The 16,899-nt window shown below is 42.8% G+C and overlaps 1 protein-coding gene across 4 annotated transcripts in view; it reads left to right on the top strand.

Annotated features, from left to right (window-relative positions):
- Window positions 1-16,899, top strand: part of SLC7A2 (solute carrier family 7 member 2) — a 177,127-nt gene that overhangs the window by 49,504 nt on the left and 110,724 nt on the right. For 2 of the 4 annotated variants that reach the window (XM_077279683.1, XM_077279678.1), the window contains exon 1: window positions 2,664-2,681. The exons of the other annotated variants lie outside the window; for them this stretch is intronic. The gene's annotated coding sequence lies outside the window, so the exon portion shown is untranslated. Of the gene's footprint in view, window positions 1-2,663; window positions 2,682-16,899 lie in introns of those variants that run through there. 4 annotated transcript variants of the gene reach the window in all.

The raw sequence follows: 16,899 nt of genomic DNA, 5'->3' as shown, positions 1-16,899 counted from the left end.
GGACTTGCTGCCATAGATCTCAAGAAAATAATGCATTTATGGTACTGTACATATCAGCCTAATATGTGAAATTACTGTCCTTGTTATATTCTATTACTGGTCGTAGATATTTTTGAGATGGTGGTTCTTTTCCATCAAAATTTTTCCCGCACTATCGGTGCAGGAACTTCCTTTTCCTAGTTTTCCAGTATGTCCTGCATCTGACATTTGTAGCAGATAATTCAGTTTTATTCTTGGCTCCATTAAGTAGTCATATTATTTACGGATACATTTATGTGTTTTATGTTGATAAGTATCAAACGGTTTCTATTCCGCATCATTTCATGGAAACAGTTATAGTAGTTGAGAACAATATGGGCATTCTGTTACAGCTCTTCCTATTTATGCCTCGGAGGGAATAAACATGAGCAAAGGTTCCGATTTTCTCAGCTCTCCTCTATTGTACCAGGATCCTTATTGAAACAAAAATGTCTGCACAAATAAATACAGGTAAGTGTAGAATGGCCCATCTGTACACCCCCCTGCGGTGCTCTTTAAATGACTTAGGGTTTTTTTTAGATCTAAGTATCCTTTTGACCTAGATCTTATCGACTCATTTAGATATCAGTCATAGAAAGAATTTTCAAAATATTTGACGTTTTCTTCCTATGGAAAAGGATATTTGCTTGGTTTCCCCATGTAGAAGACACAAGACTCATGCTGACAATGTGTCGCTGTTCTCTGTGACCGCAGATGCAATTAACAAGCTCCCAGCAGAGGCAACCGCTGCAGGAATTTGTTTTAACAGTGATCCTGGGATTTTCAGGTTGTGAAGGAAATAGCAGATATAGGCCATTGTTCTTCTTAATATTCTTGGCACTTGCTCTGACACCCTGTGATTCTGTTATGCCTCCTGACCGGAGCTCTAAGCTCTTACTGCCCTCTCATGGCTTGCATGTTTGTTTTATACCTCTGACTAGTCCCGTAATGTTTTTCGTAGGATATACTATATTAAGGGTCACCAATCTAACCCAAGAAGAGGTGCGAAACCGGCTAAATAAGATTAAAATAGATAAATCTCCGGGTCCGGATGGCATACACCCACGAGTACTAAGAGAACTAAGTAATGTAATAGATAAACCATTATTTCTTATTTTTAGGGACCCTATAGCGACGGGGTCTGTTCCGCAGGACTGGCGCATAGCAAATGTGGTGCCAATATTCAAAAAGGGCTCTAAAAGTGAACCTGGAAATTATAGGCAAGTAAGTCTAACCTCTACTGTTGGTAAAATATTTGAAGGGTTTCTGAAGGATGTTATTCTGGATTATCTCAATGAGAATAACTGTTTAACTCCATATCAGCATGGGTTTATGAGAAATCGCTCCTGTCAAACCAATCTAATCAGTTTTTATGAAGAGGTAAGCTATAGGCTGGACCACGGTGAGTCATTGGACGTGGTATATCTCGATTTTTCCAAAGCATTTGATACCGTGCCGCACAAGAGGTTGGTACACAAAATGAGAATGCTTGGTCTGGGGGAAAATGTGTGTAAATGGGTTAGTAACTGGCTTAGTGATAGAAAGCAGAGGGTGGTTATAAATGGTATAGTCTCTAACTGGGTCGCTGTGACCAGTGGGGTACCGCAGGGGTCGGTATTGGGACCTGTTCTCTTCAACATATTCATTAATGATCTGGTAGAAGGTTTACACAGTAAAATATTGATATTTGCAGATGATACAAAACTATGTAAAGCAGTTAATACAAGAGAAGATAGTATTCTGCTACAGATGGATCTGGATAAGTTGGAAACTTGGGCTGAAAGGTGGCAGATGAGGTTTAACAATGATAAATGTAAGGTTATACACATGGGAAGAAGGAATCAATATCACCATTACACACTGAACGGGAAACCACTGGGTAAATCTGACATGGAGAAGGACTTGGGGATCCTAGTTAATGATAAACTTACCTGGAGCAGCCAGTGCCAGGCAGCAGCTGCCAAGGCAAACAGGATCAAGGGGTGCATTAAAAGAGGTCTGGATACACATGATGAGAGCATTATACTGCCTCTGTACAAATCCCTAGTTAGACCGCACATGGAGTACTGTGTACAGTTTTGGGCACCGGTGCTCAAGAAGGATATAATGGAACTAGAGAGAGTACAAAGGAGGGCAACAAAATTAATAAAGGGGATGGGAGAACTACAATACCCAGATAGATTAGCGAAATTAGGATTATTTAGTCTAGAAAAAAGACGACTGAGGGGCGATCTAATAACCATGTATAAGTATATAAGGGGACAATACAAATATCTCGCTGAGGATCTGTTTATACCAAGGAAGGTGACGGGCACAAGGGGGCATTCTTTGCGTCTGGAGGAGAGAAGGTTTTTCCACCAAAATAGAAGAGGATTCTTTACTGTTAGGGCAGTGAGAATCTGGAATTGCTTGCCTGAGGAGGTGGTGATGGCGAACTCAGTTGAGGGGTTCAAGAGAGGCCTGGATGTCTTCCTGGAGCAGAACAATATTGTATCATACAATTATTAGGTTCTGTAGAAGGACGTAGATCTGGGGATTTATTATGATGGAATATAGGCTGAACTGGATGGACAAATGTCTTTTTTCGGCCTTACTAACTATGTAACTATGTAACTATGTAAGTGAGCAGTCCCTGGCATGTAGAGAAAAAAGTTGTATCAAAAGTAAGTTCAGCAACACAATGGACTGATATCGACAATGACAAATCTTCTCTCTTGTCTAGGAAAATCAAATAGTCATTTCTATCTCAAATCATAAGCATTGGTGGATCCAGGGCTGCCAACAGTCCAAAAATTCCAGGATAGTACGTAAGAATAGGGCACTTTTTTGCCCTGTCCGTAAAAAATTTTTTTTAGGTGTCCTTGATTGTTTTTTAAGGCTGAAGAAACGTATACAGATTATTTTGACTATAGTTATTATCATTTTACAGTTTACAGTGAATTTCATATCAGAATTATGTTTCTGTAGACATGTGTCACTGATAATCATAAAGATTTATTACGGCGTTTCTATGTATCCTTAAAAAAATATTGTCTGTCCTTGATTTTTTTATAAGCTGTCCAGAAAAAATAAAAAAGTCAAGTTGGGAGCCCTGACAGTGGATTCTGGATAATCAGTTGTGTATAGAGATGTTACCTGTCATTGTAATCCTACCTCTGATGATAATGAGCCTGCTGAAAAGCTTTTTTTTTTACAAAAGTGGTGAAAAAGCTTGGAAATGTCACAAAGTTTGTGCACAGCGTGGAGTATTTTGTGACTTTTTGTGCTTTCACACAACTTTGGATTAGCTTTGCCAAAAAGGACGGAGTGGGGGACGTGCCAGGTCGTGATGGACTACACACTGTGTTAAATTCATTAAATCTGCCGTCATTTTCAACCACAGAAATGCTACTCCAGTCCCTGACTAGAGTAGAATTTCTATCACGGCGTATGGAGGAAAACGCCACTTACAAGGGCCTAATTCATTAATATTATGACCAGACTGGCATAGCACAAGCATGGGTATGCGCAAAAAAATTGTGATTTTTTTGTTTTTTCATAGCATTTTTGATCAGCTTTGCTAAAAAGGACGGAACTGACGAGGAGGTGGGTCAAGATTGGATCAATGCCATACACCATATCATTCTCATTAAATCTGCCTGCATTTTCTATGCCAGAAATGCATTCTTGGCACAGTGTACGGAGGCACACACCACTTACTAGAGGTGCCGAATTCATTAAGTGGCATGTGCTTGTTAATGAATCTGGAGCCGTGTACTCTGTCAAGACTGGCATAGCTCGAGCGTGCTCTACGCCCATCTTTAGGAATCGACCCCTACGAGCCTAATACAGCCCCAGCGTGGTCTGTGTGAAAACTGCATGATTCTTCTTTTTGAATAAAGATCATGTTATGAAGAAGAAAAAAAAGAGAACTCATATTAGACAGGAAAATGTTCACATTTTTAAGTAAGTACATCAGCCTCATCAGATCTAACAGATCTATTACAAAATGTATGCATTCTGCAGGGTGAAATCTGGTCACCAAGCCATCTTGGATTAATATTATACCATATTATTACCCCTAATCTTTTTGTGAATTGTACACCATTTATCTCACGTCTCAACTACAACCTAAATAAACCTGATGGTCGCTTGGTCACATGGTTTGTTTCCACCAGCGAGTTTATGCACAAGTGACAGGCTTACCTTTCCCACACTACACACGTCTAGACTAACATGGACTCACTAAAGCTGATAGAAAGCTGACATCCAGACAAATTAGTTCCATGATCATGAGCCAAACCATTGTAAAGATTTATCCAAATAATGGCAGTAGCCAGCTCCCTTCCAGCTTGATACACCTCCTAATCTCCCAGTGAACTCCCTTTAGAACTAAGCTCCAGGCCATCAGCTGGGTTTCATGGTTTGTTTTGAGGTTTACGTAATGGCACCATATTGTATGTATACACACATTTCTTCCGGCCACTGCCGCTTACTTCCAAAGCGCTCTATTATTTTTTATCCGTCTTTTGTCATAGGCACCATAAGGGTGTCTTTTGTCCATGGCTTTTCAGGTAACCTTTGACTTTTTATCCTTTCTTTTGAAGGAATATTTTCAATTCTCCTTGTAGGAGAATATATTTGACAATGGTATGCATATATGAGAAAGCAAAATACACCATCCAGATATGATGTTATATTTAAATCTTCTAGTATTTTATACACATATTGAGAACAAATACTGTGACTTCGCCTACCTGTAATTTCAGGTGACTGTTTAGAAAAAGCACATACGGAATAGCTACATTTCTGGTCACCGGTTTTCCCCTCTACAATTTCTACCTCCAACTTTCAGTTGTCTCTGAGCTGGAGGGTGGAGACAAGTGTTCCTTCTAAGCTGAGCCATCTAGCAAGGACCGAGCTAAATCAATATACTAATGAGATCAACTAGCCCAATTTCAGACGCACCTATCTGAAAAGTGTGACTTTTTTTTAACTCTATCAATTCCAGAGCAAACACCACTTCTAGGGCACAGTGCTGCAGACTAGTTGCAATTAGGTTTCCCATTCACTACACGTAAAAAATAAGACATTCAGACTCTCCTGTCTTTGTGTGCCACATGTTCATAAACAGCAGTAACATAATGGATAATGCATAGAAGTACTGAGCAGTGCAGCTGTGAGTTCAGCACACTATTTATAAAGCAGCAGCAACATTTTGTGTCTGCCTTGCTCTTTCATTCTGCATATCATTCTGCTCCCCCGATACTCCATCTACTTTTGAAAAAAAAAACATTTTTGCAGTTTTGTAAAGCCATTGATTATTTCAGGAGATGGGAGAGATAATAATAATAATAATAATAATAATTTTATTTATATACAACATATTCTGCAGCGCTTTACAAATTATAGAGGGGACTTGTACAGACAATAGACATTACAGCATAACAGAAATCACAGTTCAAAATAGATACCAGGAGGAATGAGGGCCCTGCTCGCAAGCTTACAACCTATGAGGAAAAGGGGAGACACGAGAGGTGGATGGTAACAATTGCTTTAGTTATTCGGACCAGCCATAGTGTAAGGCTCGGGTGTTCATGTAAAGCTGCATGAACCAGTTAACTGCCTAAGTATGTAGCAGTACAGACACAGAGTGCTATTAACTGCATAAAGTGTATGAGAACATGATGCGAGGAACCTGATTATGTTTTTTTTTGTTTTTTTGTTATTTTTTAACCCCTTTCTGTAATTGGACGTACTATTCCGTCCATGTGGGGTGGGCCCTACTTCCCAAGGACGGAATAGTACGTCCAGCACGATCGGCCGCGCTCACGGGGGGAGCGCGGCCGATCGCGGTCGGGTGTCAGCTGACTATCGCAGCTGACATCCGGCACTATGTGCCAGGAGCGGTCACGGACCACCCCCGGCACATTAACCCCCGGCACACCGCGATCAAACATGATCGCGGTGTACCGGCGGTATAGGGTAGCATCGCGCAGGGAGGGGGCTCCCTGCGTGCTTCCCTGAGACCCCCGGAGCAACGCGATGTGATCGCGTTGCTGCGAGGGTCTCCTACCTCCTTCCTGGCTGCAGGTCCCGGATCCAAGATGGCCGCGGCATCCGGGTCCTGCAGGGAAGGAGGTGGCTTACCGAGTGTCTGCTCAGAGCAGGCGCTGGTAAGCCTGCAGCCCTGTCAGTGAGATCGGTGATATGACAGAGTGCTGTGCACACTGTCAAATCACCGATCTGTGATGTCCCCCCCTGGGACAAAGTAAAAAAGTTTAAAAAAAATGTCCACATGTGTAAAAAAAAAATAAAAAAAAAATTCCTAAATAAATAAATAAATAAAAAAAAATTATTCCCATAAATAAATTTCTTTATCTAAATAAAAAAAAAATCAAACAATAAAAGTACACATATTTAGTATCGCCGCGTCCGTAACGACCCCACCTATAAAACTACATAACTAGTTAACCCCTTCAGTGAACACCGTAAAAAAAAAAAAAAGAGGCAAAAAACAACGCTTTATTCTCATACCGCCAATCAAAAAGTGGAATAACACGCGATCAAAAAGACGGATATAAATAACCATGGTACCGCTGAAAACGTCATCTTGTCCCGCAAAAAACGAGGCACCATACACCATCATCAGCGAAAAAATAAAAAAGTTATAGTCCTCAGAATAAAGCGATGCCAAAATAATTATTTTTTCTATAAAATAGCTTTTATCGTATAAAAGCGCCAAAACATAAAAAAATGATGTAAATGAGATATCGCTGTAATCGTACTGACCCGAAGAATAAAACTGCTTTATCCATTTTACCAAATGCGGAACGGTATAAACGCCTCCCCCAAAAGAAATTAATGAATAGCTGGTTTTTGGTCATTCTGCCTCACAAAAATCAGAATAAAAAGCGATCAAAAAATCTCCCGTGCCCGAACATGTTACCAATAAAAATGTCAACTCGTCCCGCAAAAAACAAGACCTCACATGACTCTGTGGACTCAAATATGGAAAAATTATAGCTCTCAAAATGTGGTAACGCAAAAAATATTTTTTGCAATAAAAAGCGTCTTTCAGTGTGTGACAGCTGCTAATCATAAAAATCCACTAAATAACCCGCTATAAAAGTAAATCAAACCCCCCTTCATCACCCGCTTAGGCTACGTTCACATTTGCGTTGTGCGCCGCAGCATCGGCGACGCAACGCACAACGTAGGAACACCGCATGCACAACGCATGCACAACGCTGCGTTTTGCGACGCATGCGTCCTTTTTTTGCTTGATTTTGTACGCACAAAAAATGCAACTTGCTGCGTCCTCTGCGCCATGACGCGTGCGCCGCAGTGACGCATGCATCACAAAAGCAAGTGCAACGCATGTCCATGCGCCCCCATGTTAAATATAGGGGCGCATGACGCATGCGGCGACGCTGCGGCGCCCGACGCTGCGGCGCAGAACGCTAATGTGAACGTAGCCTTAGTTAGGGAAAAAAAAAAAAAAAAAAATTATTTATTTCTATTTTCCCATTAGGGTTAGGGCTAGGGTTAGGGTTAGGGCTAGGGCTAGGGCTAGGGTTAGGGCTAGGGCTAGGGTTAGGGCTACATTTAGGGTTGGGGCTAAAGTTAGGGTTAGGGTTGGGGCTAAAGTTAGGGTTTGGATTACATTTACGGTTGGGAATAGGGTTGGGATTAGGGTTAGGGGTGTGTCTGGGTTAGAGGTGTGGTTAGGGTTACCGTTGGGATTAGGGTTAGGGGTGTGTGTGTGGATTAGGGTTTCAGTTATAATTGGGGGGTTTCCACTGTTTAGGCACATCAGGGGCTCTCCAAACGTGACATGGCGTCCCATTTCAATTCCAGCCAATTCTGTGTTGAAAAAGTAAAACAGTGCTCCTTCCCTTCCAAGCTCTCCCGTGCGCCCAAACAGGGGTTTACCCCAACATATGGGGTATCAGCGTACTCGGAACACATTGGAGAACAACTTTTGGGGTCCAATTTCTCCTGTTACCCTTGGGAAAATACAAAACTGGGGCTAAAAAATAATTTTTGTGGAAAAAAAAAATTTTTTTTATTTGCATGGCTCTGCGTTATAAACTGTAGTGAAACACTAGGGGGTTCAAAGCTCTCACAACACATCTAGATGAGTTCCTTAGGGGGTCTACTTTCCAAAATGGTGTCACTTGTGGGGGGTTTCTACTGTTTAGGTACATTAGGGGCTCTGCAAACGCAATGTCACGCCTGCAGACCATTCCATCTAAGTCTGCATTCCAAATGGCGCTCCTTCCCTTCCGAGCCCTCCCATGCGCCCAAACGGTGGTTCCCCCCAACATATGGGGTATCAGCGTACTCGGAACACATTGGAGTACAACTTTTGGGGTCCAATTTCTCCTGTTACCATTGGGAAAATACAAAACTGGGGGCTAAAAAATAATTTTGGGGGGAAATTTTTTATTTTTTTATTTTCACAGCTCTGCGTTATAAACTGTAGTGAAACACTTGGGGGTTCAAAGTTCTCACAACACAACTAGATAAGTTCCTTGGGGGGTCTAGTTTCCAATATTGGGTCACTTGTGGGGGGTTTCTACTGTTTAGGTACATTAGGGGCTCTGCAAACGCAATGTGACGCCTGCAGACCAATCCATCTAAGTCTGCATTGCAAATGATGCTCCTTCCCTTCCGAGCTCTGCCATGCGCTCAAACAGTGGTTCCCCCCCAGATGTCAGGTATCAGCGTACTCAGGACAAATTGGACAACAATATATAGGGTCTAATTTCTCCTGTTACCCTTGGAAAAATACAAAACTGGGGGCTAAAAAATAATTTTTGTGGAAAAAAAAAAAAATTTTATTTGCACGGCTCTGCGTTATAAACTGTAGTGAAACACTTAGGGGTTAAAATCTCTCACAACACATCTAGATGAGTTCCTTAGGGGGTCTACTTTCCAAAATGGTGTCACTTGTGTTTTTTTTTTTACTGTTTAGGTACATTAGGGGCTATGCAAACGCAATGTGACGCCTGCAGACCATTCCATCTAAGTCTGCATTCCAAATGGCGCTCCATCCCTTCCGAGCCCTCCCATGCGCCCAAACGGTGGTTCCCCCCCACATATGGGGTATCAGCGTACTCAGGACAAATTGGACAACAACTTTTGGGGTCCAATTTCTCCTGTTACCCTCGGGAAAATACAAAACTGGGGGCTAAAATATAATTTTTGTGGGAAAAAATTTTTGTTTTATTTTTACGGCTCTGCATTATAAACTTCTGTGAAGCACTCGGTGGGTCAAAGTGCTCACCACACCTCTAGATAAGTTCCTTAGGGGGTCTACTTTCCAAAATGGTGTCACTTGTGGGGGGTTTCAATGTTTAGGCACATCAGTGGCTCTCCAAACGCAACATGGCGTCCCATCTCAATTCCTGTCAATTTTGCAGTGAAAAGTCAAACGGCGCTCCTTCCCTTCCGAGCTCTCCCATGCGCCCAAACAGTGGTTTACCCCCACATATGGGGTATCAGCGTACTCAGGACAAATTGCACAACAACTTTTGTGGTCCAATTTCTTCTCTTACCCTTGGGAAAATAAAAAATTGGGGGCGAAAAGATCATTTTTGTGAAAAAATATGATTTTTTATTTTTACGGTCCTGCATTATAAACTCCTGTGAAGCACTTGGTGGGTCAAAGTGCTCACCACACATCTAGATAAGTTCCTTAGGTGGTCTACTTTCCAAAATGGTGTCACTTGTGGGGGTTTTTAATGTTTAGGCACATCAGTGGCTCTCCAAACGCAACATGGCATCCCATCTCAATTCCTGTCAATTTTGCAGTGAAAAGTCAAACGGCGCTCCTTCCCTTCCGAGCTCTCCCATGCGCCCAAACAGTGGTTTACCCCCACATGTGGGGTATCAGCGTACTCAGGACAAATTGTGCAACAACTTTTGGGGTCCAATTTCTTCTCTTACCCTTGGGAAAATAAAAAATTGGGGGCGAAAAGATCATTTTTGTGAAAAAATATGATTTTTTATTTTTATGGTTCTGCATTATAAACTTCTGTGAAGCACTTGGTGGGTCAAAGTGCTCACCACACCTCTAGATAAGTTCCTTAGGGGGTCTACTTTCCAAAATGGTGTCACTTGTGGGGGGTTTCAATGTTTAGGCACATCAGTGGCTCTCCAAACGCAACATGGCGTCCCATCTCAATTCCAGTCAATTTTGCATTGAAAAGTCAAATGGCGCTCCTTCGCTTCCGAGCTCTGTCATGCGCCCAAACAGTGGTTTACCCCCACATATGGGGTATTGGCGTACTCAGGACAAATTGTATAACATCTTTTGGGGTCCATTTTCTCCTGTTACCCTTGGTAAAATAAAACAAATTGGAGCTGAATTAAATTTTGTGTGAAAAAAAGTTAAATGTTCATTTTTATTTAAACATTCCAAAAATTCCTGTGAAACACCTGAAGGGTTAATAAACTTTTTGAATGTGGTTTTGAGCACCTTGAGGGGTGCAGTTTTTAGAATGGTGTCACACTTGGGTATTTTCTATCATATAGACCCCTCAAAATGACTTCAAATGAGATGTGGTCCCTAAAAAAAAAATGGTGGTGTAAAAATGAGAAATTGCTGGTCAACTTTTAACCCTTATAACTCCCTAACAAAAAAAAATTTTGGTTCCAAAATGATGCTGATGTAAAGTAGACATGTGGGAAATGTTACTTATTAAGTATTTTGTGTGACATATCACTGTGATTTAATTGCATAAAAATTAAAATTTGGAAAATTGCGAAATTTTCAAAATTTTCACCAAATTTCCATTTTTTTCACAAATAAACGCAGGTAATATCAAAGAACTTTTACCACTATCATGAAGTACAATATGTCACGAGAAAACAATGTCAGAATCACGAGGATCCGTTGAAGCGTTCCAGAGTTATAACCTCATAAAGGGACAGTGGTCAGAATTGTAAAAATTGGCCCGGTCCATAACGTGCAAACCACCCTTGGGGGTGAAGGGGTTAATAGGCCACACAGGGATAGTTAGGTTAATGCGTTGAGGCGGTAGGCCAGTCTGAACAAGTGAGTTTTTAGGGCACGCTTAAAACTGTGATAATAAATTGAGATAATAAATTGAGATAATAATTCACAAGTGGAGAAAGAAGCATATTTCCCTATATAGTATGTATATTGCAAAATTGTTAGTATTTGCTTGTACTATAAATTGTTGAGAAACTGAAACCACATTGACCATGTAAAAGCTTATTAATTTTGACCCTAATGTCAGGGGAACATGGTATGTTTCTCCATTCATTTGTTTACTCTCCTGGGAGAATTGCCCAGTATCTATTCCCACTTCCTTTCTCTATAGCCAAACCAAAATTCTAGGAATCAATGTAATCATCTGCATCTCATGACTCTGCTGATGATATACTTCCCCTCCCCTCACACGCACATTACTTTGTGGGTACTAAGGCTCCTTTCACATTGCGTCCTTGCCCACGTTCAGTGGTCTCCTCGGGCTTACGTCCAAACCCCCTCTGAAAAATGGGATTTTTTTGGGGCTTATGCGCCGACGGGGCAATTGACTATATTGGTGCTGACAGAGTCAACGTGTGCTCTGTTGGGCATACTTTTTGGGCATACATGCCTACTGGCGGAGGACACTCAAGCCACGATGGGACCACTGATTGGTGGCAAGAGCAACATGTGAATGTACCCTTCGGATATCCTCACACAAGTAGAAGCAATTCAAGTAGGAAAAGCTAAAGACATGAAAACGCCTTATAACGATGGTGCTTACATTGTATACAAGAAGTGCATAATATTCATCATTTATATAAATTGGATTTATTTTGTAAGTGCCACATGTCAGCCATTCATTGCATAATGGTTTATCTTCTTCATTTTTGGCAGGCGATAGACACGTAACCATTCGCAATATTACGTAAATTTTGTTGTTTATAGTCGGTGATTTCTTGCCCAGATTCCATGTTGCAACTATCACTGACTCTACGTCAGCGGGTGGCATTGCCCTCGACAACTGATCATGTAAAAAAATGTAGCTGATCTGTAATCTTTTATGTTTGAATTATTCGTCTGTACTAGCCAATTGGTATAGTTTTAGTAAGAATTTAAATTGTTTTTCTATCTTGGAACCCTCCTTTTTAATTTTCAAATTACATTTTTTTTTTAAATGGGATGTCTAGGATTTTAAGAAAAAGGAGAAAATGGTGTAAAATGGTAAAAATGATATTAACCATTTCTCGCCAGTTACCAGTGGTCCTTATTGATCCACAATAATGACATGATGTACGGCATTCACGTGACCTCTGAAGCCAATCGTTGGCCTCTCCTCACGTGTCAGGAATGCAAGCATCATCACTGAGGACAGTGATTGGCTGCAGTGGTTACGAAAAATCATGAATGCAACTTTATATTTGTTACCACCTCTCCCAGGGTGCTACTGGAAACTGGCTATGCCGGGAATACTGCCCGGCTATAAAGGAAATAGTACATTGGGTCGATGATCTTTAGTTTAGATACTCTACAATAAAGTGATGTCGGAAAAACTTAAGTTGTTAGAGGTGTGTCTGTCAGCAAGACTGGTGACCGTTTCCAATCACAAATGACTACATTTGAAAAATATATATGCACAATACTAGATCCATATAAATTTATGGACGTGCTTTAAGTGAGTGGTCTACTTTGTCCTTCTTGTTAGAACGGCCCCCTGATAATAAACTAATCACGTTTGCGGCTTCTGTCACCATCAATGATCAGCTGTAATCGGTGGAAAACCCAGCAGCAAATGTTCATCATAAATCGATGTCTGTCATAGAGATGTGCACGGTTTCTCCTAGAAGTAGTGTTCTGTCTTACTATGGTTATCAGACATGTAGCCAGTGCCGCGTCCGTCTGAGCTTGATGAGGTCACCGGAGACATCGGCTAGAGAGATGTCAGGTGGGTTAGAGCGCTGATTGTGTCCCTGATCTGTCTAAATGATTATACTATGCGCGCTATCAAGTAAGTTCTGCAATTTGGCTACATAGGATTAAAGGGGATCTGTCACCACATCTGACCTATCTAATCCATTAATATGGGCATACAGGTTATAGACAGCTGAGGAGAGTCCTCCCTGTGTGTCTGATATCAGACGCCTTGTTGTTGATAAATGATCTTTTATCACTTTGTGTAAATGACCTGCTCACTGGTACATGTGTAGTGCAAGGTTTCTGCGGGCAGGAGAACGCTGGGAGCGGAAGTACCAGTGACTCACCGGTACCTGTGCAGTAGGAACGTGAAGCCTATGCCCATGGTAGAATGAAACACTGAAGAGGAATGTTAGGAGATGAAATGTGCAGGTGCGGGATTTCCGACGAGCACCCGACATCACAGGGACATAGTGACGCTGTGGGGGGTGATACATAGGACAATGAAGTGCGGAGGCAGAGATATCTCCAGGCGCCCTCCCCCCACAGCATGGAAGAGGTCATTTATATAAAGTAATAACTGATGATTTCTCAGCAACAAGGCATCTGATATCAGACACACAGGGCGGACTCTCCTCAGCTGTCTATAAAATAGGTCAAATGTGGTGATAGAGTTCCTTTAAGCATTCAGGTGCATGCTTCGAAGGATTATCATCAGTTTATACAGTCATGGCCAAAAGTATTGGCAACCTCGATAATGATCCAGAAATCAAAGTATTTCTCCCAGAAAATTATTGCAATTACACGTTTTCTTATACACACGTTTATTTCCTTTGTGTGTATTCGAACAACCCAAAAAAAAGCAGAGAAAACGGGAAAACAAAACCCCAAAAAAGGGGCCAGACAAAATTGTTGGCACCATCATCTTAATATTTGTTTGCACACAATTTGGAATAAATAGCTGCGATTAATTGCTTCCTATAACCAGGGCCGTATTTAGAGTTTCTGCTGCCCTAGGCACTTTTAGTGCTGCCTCCCCCATTGGTGAGTATGACACTATCGCCAGTGACTTTGGCAAGAATTGCTGTTGTGAAAATAGCCTTTTGCAGCAGATCAGGCAGTTTTTTCGCATCTGCCGCGTAACAGATCACTTACGGCAACACTGCGTTTGGCTTCATTCATTCATTCCCTATGGGATTTGTGGCACTTGCTGTGATCTGGTAAATGCGGTACCATACCTCCCAACTCTTGAAGGGAAAGAGGTCTAAAGGTTGCGGCGCACTACGCGGCAAATTTTAGGCCACGCCTCTGACCACACCCATTTCACAACTAGTCACACCCATATCCAAGTCCCAACCACACCCATTTGGCACTGCTGATCACACTGTTTCATATACAATAATTATAACCAAAAAAATATGGCCACACAATGCTCCATACTGTATAATGGCCACACATGATGCTCCATACTGTATAATTACCCCACATGATGCTCAATACTGTATAATGGCCCTACATGATGCTCAATACTGTATAATTGCCACACATGATGCTCAATACTGTATAATGGCCACACACGATGCTCCATAATTTATAATGGCCACACATGATGCTCCATACTGTATAATGGCCACACAGTGCTCCATATTGTCTAATGGCCACACATGATGCTCCATACTGTATAATGACCCCACATGATGTTCAATACTGTATAATTGCCCCACATGATGCTCAATACTGTATAATGACCGCACATGATGCTCCATTCTGTATAATGACCACACAGTGCTCCATACTGTATAATGACCACACATGATGCTCCATACCATATAATGGCCACACATGATGCTCCATACTGTATAATGACCCCACATGATGTTCAATACTGTATAATGGCCCCACATGATGCTCAATACTGTATAATGACCGCACATGATGTTCCATACTGTATAATGACCACATAGTGCTCCATACTGTATAATGACCACACATGATGCTCCATACTGTATAATGGCCACAAATGATGCTCCATACTGTATAATGGCCACACAGTGCTCCATACCGTATAATGACCCCACATGATGTTCAATACTGTATAATGGCCCCACATGATGCTCAATACTGTATAATGGCCACACATGATGCTCCATACTGTATAATGGCCACACAGTGCTCCATACTGTATAATGACCACACATGATGCTCCATAATGTATAATGGCCACACATGATGCTCCATACTGTATAATGGCCACACAGTGCTCCATACTGTATAATGACCCCACATGATGTTCAATACTGTATAATGGCCCCACATGATGCTCAATACTGTATAATGGCCACACATGATGCTCCATACTGTATAATGGCCACACAGTGCTCCATACTGTATAATGGCCACACATGATGCTCCATACTGTATAATGGCCACACATGATGCTCCATACTGTATAATGACCCCACATGATGTTCAATACTGTATAATGACCCCATATGATGCTCAATAGTGTATAATGCCCCCCTCCCATCTTGTATGCATAGCTCATCTTCCTCCCATCCCATATGCATGGCTCATATCCCCCCGCATATACATGGCTCATAATTCCCCCCCCCCTGTATGCATGGCTCATATCCCCCTATGCATGGCTCATAATTCCCCCCCACCTCCTGTATGCATGGCTCATAATTCCCCCCCTGTATGCATGGCTCATATCCACCCCCCCAGCCCTCCTGTATACATGGCTCATATCCCCCCACCTCTTGTATGCATGACTCATATTCCCCCCTATGCATGGCTCATCTCTCCACCCCCCCCCTGTATGCATGGCTCATATCCCCCTATGCATGGCTCATAATTCCCCCCCACCTCCTGTATGCATGGCTCATATCCACCCCCCCGCCACCCTGTATGCATGGCTCATAACCCCCCACCTCTTGTATGCATGACTCATATTCCCCCCTATGCATGGCTCATTACTCCACCCTCCCCCCCATGCATGGCTGATCACTCCACCACCCCCCTCCGCTCTCCGCTCCCCGCTCCTTCTCCCATGGCGCGGGCGGCTTACGTCCTCCTTCATCCCCCCTGTCCCTCATACTCACCTGTCAGCTGTCTCACACCGAGCGGGCGCGCCGACATCCCTCCGGCTCTGTCCCGACTCCCGGCGCACAGGCGCAGGCTCGCAGCACCTTCTTCCTGCGTGAGCGGTCACGTGATACCGCTCATTAAGGCTCATGAATATGCGCATATTCATGAGCCTTAATGAGCGGTACCACGTGACCGCTCACTCAGGACGCGCTACAGAAGCTGAGACCAGGCATCGCTGGAGCAGGGTGAGTATCGTCTTCAAGGAGGGCGGAGGGAGGCGGGGGGGCGGCGGTCGGAGGGTGGGTGGGAGGCTGGGCCAGGGGGGGGGCGTTCGGGGGTTGGGGCGGTCGGGAGGTGAAAAAAAAACAAACAAAACCTTGCTCACTTGCTCAGGTGCCGCCCCCCGCATCGTCCCCGCCCTAGGCACGTGCCCTCGAGTGCCTAGTGGCAAATACGGCCCTGCCTATAACCATCCACAAGCTTCATACACCTCTCACCTGGAATTTTGGACCTCTCTTCTTTTGCAAACTGCTCCAGGTCTCTCATTTGTGAAGGCACCTTCTCCCAACAGCAATTTTAAGATTTCTCCACAGGTGCTCAATGGGATTTAGACTCATTGCTGGCCACTTCCGAACTCTTCAGTGCTTTGTTTCTATCCATTTCTGGGTGCTTCTTGAAGTATGTTTAGGGTCATTGTCCTGCTGGAAGACCCGTGACCTAGGATGCAAACCCAGCTTTCTTACACTGGGCACTACATTGCGACCCAGAATCCTTTGGTAATCTTCAGATTTCATGATGCCTTGCACACAATCAAGGCACCCAATGCAAGAGGCAGCAAAACAACCCCAAAACATCTTTGAACCTCCACCGTATTGACTGTAGGTACTGTGTTCTTTTAT

The sequence above is a fragment of the Ranitomeya variabilis genome, chromosome 1, assembly GCF_051348905.1.
Source record: "Ranitomeya variabilis isolate aRanVar5 chromosome 1, aRanVar5.hap1, whole genome shotgun sequence".
In the NCBI taxonomy this organism is placed as follows: Eukaryota; Metazoa; Chordata; class Amphibia; order Anura; family Dendrobatidae; genus Ranitomeya; species Ranitomeya variabilis.
Note: the sequence above shows the minus strand (reverse complement) of the source record. Positions and strands in the feature narration are given on the sequence as shown.